This window comes from Gossypium arboreum, chromosome 2 (assembly GCF_025698485.1).
Source record: "Gossypium arboreum isolate Shixiya-1 chromosome 2, ASM2569848v2, whole genome shotgun sequence".
NCBI lineage: Eukaryota > Viridiplantae > Streptophyta > Magnoliopsida > Malvales > Malvaceae > Gossypium > Gossypium arboreum.
Window position 1 is genome coordinate 14,682,122 of NC_069071.1, and position 8,102 is coordinate 14,690,223.

Consider the following 8,102-nt stretch of genomic DNA (forward strand, 5'->3'; position numbering starts at 1 on the left):
AGGCTTCTCCCCTCCCTTGTCAGTGAGTTGAAGAAAAGCAAAGAAAAAAATTGTTCATCCTTTTCATTCCTTTTGGCCGAAAATACTAAGGAAGAAGGAAGGAGTTTTGCTTCATGCTTGGTTTGGAAGAGGATTAGGAGGAGGTTTGGCCATACTTGTATCTAGATTAAGGTATGTTTGAGGTTGTGCCATGAGATTCATGCATGTTTTTAGTTGATAGCTTGATGCTCTTATTAGCCCATGGTTCAAATCTTTGTTATATCATGGGGATGGTATTTGGCCAAGGTGGATTTTGTGTTAATGCCATTGCATGTTAAATATGAAGCTTGCTAATGATACATGTGATGGTGGATTGATGGCTCTTGGAATTTCTTTTTAGTATTTTTGAATAAGACATTAAGTTCTTTGTTTAATCATGACAAAAATTATGGTGTTGTGATGTATTCGGCCATGGTACATCCATAAGTATGATTTATGCTCATTGCATGGAAAGTAAGATTTGTGTTTTGGATTTATGTTCATGTTTAGTTACAATCAACTTGAGATTCTGCTCTAGCATATATATATATATATATGTTTGCACATGATGTATTGGTATGACATATATACTATCTCAAGGTATATATTTTCACATGATGATGTTTGGTTATGAAGTAAATGATTGATGCGTATTGAGTTACAATATGGAATGCGTTAGTTAGTAAAATGTATGCCGTTTATGTGTGGTATTAAGTGTATAGTTGGCCTCAACATGGACATGCATATTCGCCACATGAGGGGATTGGTGTGCATGCATTCGGTTAGAGGCAAGCATATTGATGCCTATTCTTGGCTTGGAAAATTCGCTAAGGAGAGTACTAACTAATGTGTTGAATTCGATTCGTGATTTCGTACACATGTGACTCTAATGTCTAATGTATATAAGGGCTAAGTACCTTGAGCTTCACTTTGATGTTTGAATGAATTGTATTGAATTGCTTGTTGTGATTAAAAATTGTGCATGACCCTTGTGTATTTGAGCTAAAGGATGGCCATATGACCATTTAAACTCCTTGTCATATTCGGCCATAAGCTATCATAATGAGATTTTAATAAGTTAAATTTGTGTGAATTAGCTCAAGAGCTTAGAGGACCACAGTTGGATAAAGGAAAGGAAAAAGTGATCGAATAGCCGTCGAAATCGTTCGACAACATCCGAGGTAAGTGTTCGAGTAATGACCCTACTTGAATTATATTGAAATGATTTGTCATATTATGGCGGATAGCCTAATGTGCGTAGGGACTACGTTGTAAAGTCAATTGAAATCATGCTCTTTGTGTGTGGCTATTGAGCCGAAATTGGAAAGGTTGGATAAATGTTTTGTGTTTGAGCCTTAGTAACGAAAATGAAATATGGATGTGTCGTGATTATTGATATATGTGTACATGAGCATTAGAATGATACCCGGCTAAGTCCCAAGGCATTTATGCTAGTGATTATATCCGGCTAAGACCAAGGCATTCGTGCGAGTTGTTATATCCGGCTAAGACCAAGGCATTCGTATGAAGTTGTTATATCCTGCTAAGACCAAGGCATTTGTGCAAGTTACCAAATTCGGGTTAAGACCAAGGCAATTGTGCTTATGTTATATCCGCTAAATTCAAGAAACTCGGTTTGAAGGTGAGCATTTTGGTGCTGCAATAAATTCAATTAATACGCTCGAAAAACCCATACGATAAGGTATGTTTACATGTGCATCGGAAAAGTCGATCCGTTTGAAATAGTATTCGCTCAATCGACTAACGAACTTTCGGCTCTTAGATAGGTTGATACCTTGTGTGTATATGTTGATGAAGTGTGAAGTAAGTATGATTATGAGAATGTGTATTAATAAAGTGATTCATTTAGCTATGTGAATGTAATACTTTAGTCAAAGCTGATTTCTTTACTTGAGACTTACTAAGCATTAAAATGCTTACCCGCTGCTTTGGCTCTCTGTTTTATAGATTTTGCTCGTTAGCTATCGGATTCGGGATCATCGAAGTCGAAGTCATCCACACTATCAAAGCCCCTTTTGGTACAAATTTTGGTTGAACTTTGAAATGGCATGTATAGGACTACTTTTTCGTTTGTTGGTCATAGACCCCTTTGATTTTGTATAAATTTGGATAGCCATGCGAAAATGGCTTATATACACTTTGGCATGGTATCATAATCATTTTGTATGTTGTTCATTAAGAGGTATGGAAATGTTTGGAAACGATTAGCCATTGGAATGGTTAATCATGATCATTCCTTGTGCCATGTATGCTAAAAGGGCTAGTTGAATCAAAGAAATTATGAAGTAGGTAAAGGTTACCTTGAAAACAGATCTTGACAAAGAAGTGATGTGGATGTGAAAAATCACTAAAAATATTAGGAATGGAATTAAATAGTGAATAAATTATTTAAATGAACCTTGATGAATCTACTTTCATATGAAAGAAACGAATCGGTCATATGAGTTATATGTTAAGAGATATTAAAGTTCTCGTGAAACAGGGCCAGAACTGTTTCTGGATCCCCTGTTCCGACTTTGGAAATTCATTGTAAATTAACCAGAGATAATTAGGAGTCATGCCATATATTTATAGATTCCTCTTTGAGTCTAGTTTCTATAGAAACAAACGACATCAGTATTGAAGCCCTGTAAAGGGAGATATCCAAGTCGTAATGTGCAAAGGTCAGTGTAGTCGATCCCTATAACAGGGAGACTTTAACTAATAAATCAGATTAATTGGCCCAACCAAAATTCTAGAAAAAATTTGTGGATGGACATATGAGTCTAATTTCAGGAAAAATTATGAAACTGATTTGAGCTTTGAAACTCAAGATATGATTTTTAAGGAGATAGTGACGCAAAGAACAACTTTTGTCCGAAAATTTTAAATGGACTGTGAAAATGATTAAGTCAAGTTTGTGTGCACCTTGTGTTCGACTCGAACGGACTTGGGTGCACGGATGTTACAATTTTATTGGTATCATAGCTACAGTTTAGTCGATTCTAGGACTACCGTAATGCGTTTGGGTCTAGCTATACATGCCATTTTATGTGATTATTTGATAGTGTGGTGATTTCTGACGTTTATTCATAGTAATGGATCCCGATCCCAACCGAAGCGATAGCTGATGATGTGGAGAGTGTGGCGCTGCTCCTCAAGACAAGGGACAACATGCCATGGACTCTCAACCTGTTGCTAGCAATCCGAATGATGAGGCTAGGCAAGCTTTCTATAGCGTGATGAGTGATTGGTTCAACCAATACATTCGAACTAACACTACTGTCCCACAACCTCCATTCCCGACTAATACAACCCCAAGACCTACAATGCCTCCCAGAATCGACCAAATAAGGTCAAATAAGCCCCAGTTGATGAATCCAAAACATGGGGCTACTGAATTTAAAGCTACGGATAGCGACGATGCCGAGCAAGCTGAATTTTGGTTGGACAACACTATCCGCATTTTCGATGAGCTATCTTGTACACCGATGAATGCCTAAAGTGTACTATCTCCTTGCTACGTGATTACGCCTACTATTGGTGGTGTACTTTGACTTCACAGCCCCGAGAGCAAGTAACTTGGGAGTTTTTCCAAACCGAGTTTCGAAAAAGTATATCACCGAGATTTATGGATCAAAATGGAAGGAATTTCTTGAACTTAAACAAGGTTCCATGTCGATTCATCGACTACGAACGAAAATTTGTGAGGCTTAGCCAGACGCGAGAATGCATTTCTTCGTAAGTCGAATGTGTAAACGCTCAAGATGGACTGATTGATGATATAAAACGTATGTTGGCATTTTGGAAATTCGAGAGTTTGTGGCTCTTGTCGAACGAGCGTGCAAAGCCGAGGAGCTCAGTATGGAGAAAAGAAAAGCTGAAGTGGGAGCAAGGGAGTTTTGTAAGAGGTCTTCGGGGAAGCCCTTCCCATAGTCATCAAAGAAATTTAGAGATGGCTTAGGCGGTCTAGAGACACTTCGGGCTTTTCTAGACGAGATCGCGACGACCCTTCGTGACCACACGAGTCACTTCGATCGCCATGGTGGAAATGATCGCTCTAGAGAGAACGAGTGCCGATGATTGTGGCAAATGGCATTCGGAAGTTGTAGATTCCGTGGATCGCCTCTGTTAAAAGTGCGGATCAGTTGACCACTTCATTAAAGATTGCCCAAAGTTGTCTGAACAGAATGTAGATCAGAGTGGGAAACCGGGCGCTACCACTGCTCGAGGTAGACCATCTAGAAATACGGGCAATGCTAGTGGTGGTCAGAGAGGATCTAGAGATGCTACTGTGACAGCCCAAAATTGACCCTAGTCGGGAAGTGGTTTCGGGACCGCTAAACCGAGTCACCGAAATGTTTGAACGTAATATTTATTGTCTAGAATATGTAATTATGAATGTGTGAAAATTTCAAGCTTCGATTTAGCCGATAGCATGTGAATTCAGTTAGTAGGACTTGTGTGACACTTTTGAAAAGTGATAGGCTAATCTATAAGGACCTAATAGTGCATGTAGTCAAAGGGGAGGACTTGCATGTCAAATTTCCCCCCCTAATAGTTAGTGGCCGGCCATGACAAGAGATTATGGGTAAAACATGTCATAAAACATGTTGGGACAATGGTGTATGTAAGAAAAAATAAAATAGTGAGCATGGGAATTTAATAATGAAAGGAACAAAAAAAAAAAAAAAAATGGTCTCATGCATGCCCATTGCCGTGAGTGTGGAGAAAGAAAGAAGAATTTTGTTCATCATTTTCATTTCCTTTGGGCTGAAAATTCTAAGGAAGAAGGAAGGAATTCTTGTTTCATGTTGGTTTGGAAGAGGTTTAGGAGGAGGTTTGGCCATACTTGTACCTAGATTAAGGTAAGTTTGATGTTTTGCCATGAGATTCATGTATATTTTAGTTGCTAGCTTGATGTTCTTGTTAGCCCATGGTTCAAATCTTTGTTATGTCATGGGAATGAAATTCGCCAAAGTGAATATGGTGTTAATGCCATTGCATGCTAAATATCAAGCTTGATAATGATTCATGTGATGGTGGATTGGGGATTCTTAGATTTTCTTTTAGCATTTTGAATGAGATACTAAGTTCCTTGTTTAACCATGACCAAATTGAAACGGTATGATGTTGTGGTATTCGCCATGTTATATCCATAAGTATGATTCATGCATGTTGCATGGTAAGTAAGATTTAAGCTTTGGATATGTGTGTATATTTGGATATAAGCCACTTGAGAATTCGCCATTGCACCTACATGAATATATGTTTGCACATGATGAATTGGTATGACATTCATACTATTTTAAGGTGTCTATTTGCTTGTGATGTTGTTTCTTATGAAATAAATGAGAGATGTGTATAGAACTACAATATGTAATGCGTTAATTAGGAAAATGTATGCTGTTTTTTTGTGTAGTATTAAGTGTAAAATTGGCCTCCACATAGACATGCATATTCGCCAAAGGAAGTAGATTGGTGTGCATGTATTCGGTTAGAGGCAACCATATTGAAGCCTTATCTTGGCTTAGATTGTTGACCAAATGGGTAATAAGTGAGGATGGTTGCGAATATACAAACATACATATGCATGTGTAATTGAATTATGAATGTTTAGCAAGAGGGTTAAACTAGTTGATTTATTGATTAAGCTCAAGGAGTTAAAGAAGGAGAATCAAGCAAGGGAAAGACGAAGGTCATCGAGTAGCCGACTTGGACTGCTTTTACCCAACACAAGGTAAGTCATTAAGCGTATATTTGGTGTTGATTTAAATGATCAATATATATATGCAAATGTGTTTAAATGAGTTGGTGTGTAAATGGAAATGTGTGTGTATGGAATGATGCCATTGTTGAATGTATAAAGGCAGCAAAATACATAAGGTATTGGTCTCGGCACTAAGTGTGAGGGTATAAATGGACACGGTGACAAGATTGGCACTAAGTGTGCGGGTTTAAATTGTACAGCACTAAGTGTGCGAGTTTGATTATATAGCACTAAGTGTGCGAGTTGAATACATATAGCACTAAGTGTGCGGATTCACTATATGCTCTTGCATTACAATTGGCACCGAGTGTGCGACATTATCGAGCTAATCCCGGACAGCGGATCGGGTAAGTACCTCGAGCTCATGACGAATAGAAAATATGTTCATGCTCGGGGTTGAATTTGGTAAGCCTTAAATCTATGTGATGATTGAAATTGTATGATTGTGGTGGAAATGAGTTAGTGTGTGAAAATGCCTCAAATATCTTGTTGTGTAGAATATGAAATGTGGATGTATGACTTGGTATAGATTCGATATGGATGAGTACCTAGCCTCGTTTATTGTTTCATGTTGTAGTAACTTTATCGATGGATTGATGAATGCTTATGACTTACTGAGTTGTAAACTCACTCGGTGTTTTCTTGTCACCCATTTTAGGTCTCTCGGACTCGTATTGTTTGCGTGATCGGGACCGTCGTTGAAGTCATCACACCGGCTGAAATCTTGTGGTATTGTTTTTGTTGTTGAAGAACATTTGGCATGTATAGGCTATTATATTTTGTCGAATTGTGGGTTGTAAACTTTAAGCCATGTGGAAATGGCCTATGTGGTCGCCGAGTGGGATGCTAGAACCTATAGCCACGAGCCTTAGAAACTCAAATTTTGATAAGGTGGCCATAATTTGTGTCGTGTATGATGGATGATTAAGGCCAAGGAAAAATTCATGAAATTGGCATAGTTCACTGCAGTAACTGTTGCGGACAGCAGCAGTGAGATGAGATTGAAAAATCACTAAAAATAGTAGAAGTAGAATTAAATAGTGAGTAAATTATGGAACTGAACCTTGATGAATCTATTTTTATATGGACGAAACAAAACGACCATATGAGCGGTATACTGAGAAATATTAAGGTTCTCGTGAGACAGGGCCAGAACGGTTTCTGGGTCCCCTGTCGCGACTTTGAAAATTTACCATAAATTATCCAGAAAGAACTAGGAGTCATGCCTTATATGTAAAGATTCCATTTTGAGTCTAGTTTCATTAGAAACAAATGGTACCAGTATTAAAGCCCTGTACAGAGAGATATTCAAGTTGTAACGCGCGAAGGTCAGAGCAGTTGGTCCCTGTAACATGGGTGACTTTAACTAATAAACTGTACCAATTTGCCCAACCAAAAATTCTAAAAATAAATCCATGGATGGGTATATGAGTCTAAATTCAGGAAAATTTACGAAACCAGTTTCCGAGTTTTGAAACTCGAGATATGATTTTTAAGGCGACGGTGACGCAGTTTTCCAGCCTGACTGGTAATGTCAAACCGGTTGGTATCTTGAGAGGTTTGGCCGTTAACCTCGTGTCCGACACCGCGTCGGTCTCGAGTTAGGGTGTTACAATTTTATTGGTATCAGAGCTATGGTTTAGTCGGTTCTAGGACTACCATAGCGCGTGAGTCTAGCTATACATGCCAAATTGTTAGCGCTTAATAATGTGATGACTTCGACGGTTGGAATTTTTGTTTTGATTAGCAATGGAACCCGAGGTAGAGAGACCCTTGGCGGATGACGTTGAAAGTGTAGCGGCTGCTCCTGCGCAAGGGACACCGCCTGCTGAGCCTCGATCATCCGCGAATAATCAAAATGAAGGCGAAACAAGCCTTCTTCACCATGATGAATGAGTGGGTCGCGCAATATGCCCGAACCAACCCGGCTGTCCAACCATTCCCGAATTTAAATACTCCACCCAAGAGCCCGCAATGCCTCCGATTCGATCCCGTGAGGTCGAGTAAACCACTGTGGACTTGATTAGGAAGCGTGGGGCCGAGAGTTCAAGGCCATAGTTCTTGATGATGCCGAAAAGGCCGAAGTTCGCTCGATAACACCATTAGAGTGTTAGATGAACTGTCATGCACACCGATGAATGTCTTAAGTGTGCTATATCCTTGTTATGAGACTCGACTTACTATTGGTGGAGGACTTTAATTTCCATAGTCCCAAATGAACGAGTTACTTGGGATTTCTTCCAATCCAATTTCGAAAGAAATACATTAGTCAACGGTTCATCGATCGAAGCGTAAGGAATTCTTGGAACTCAAG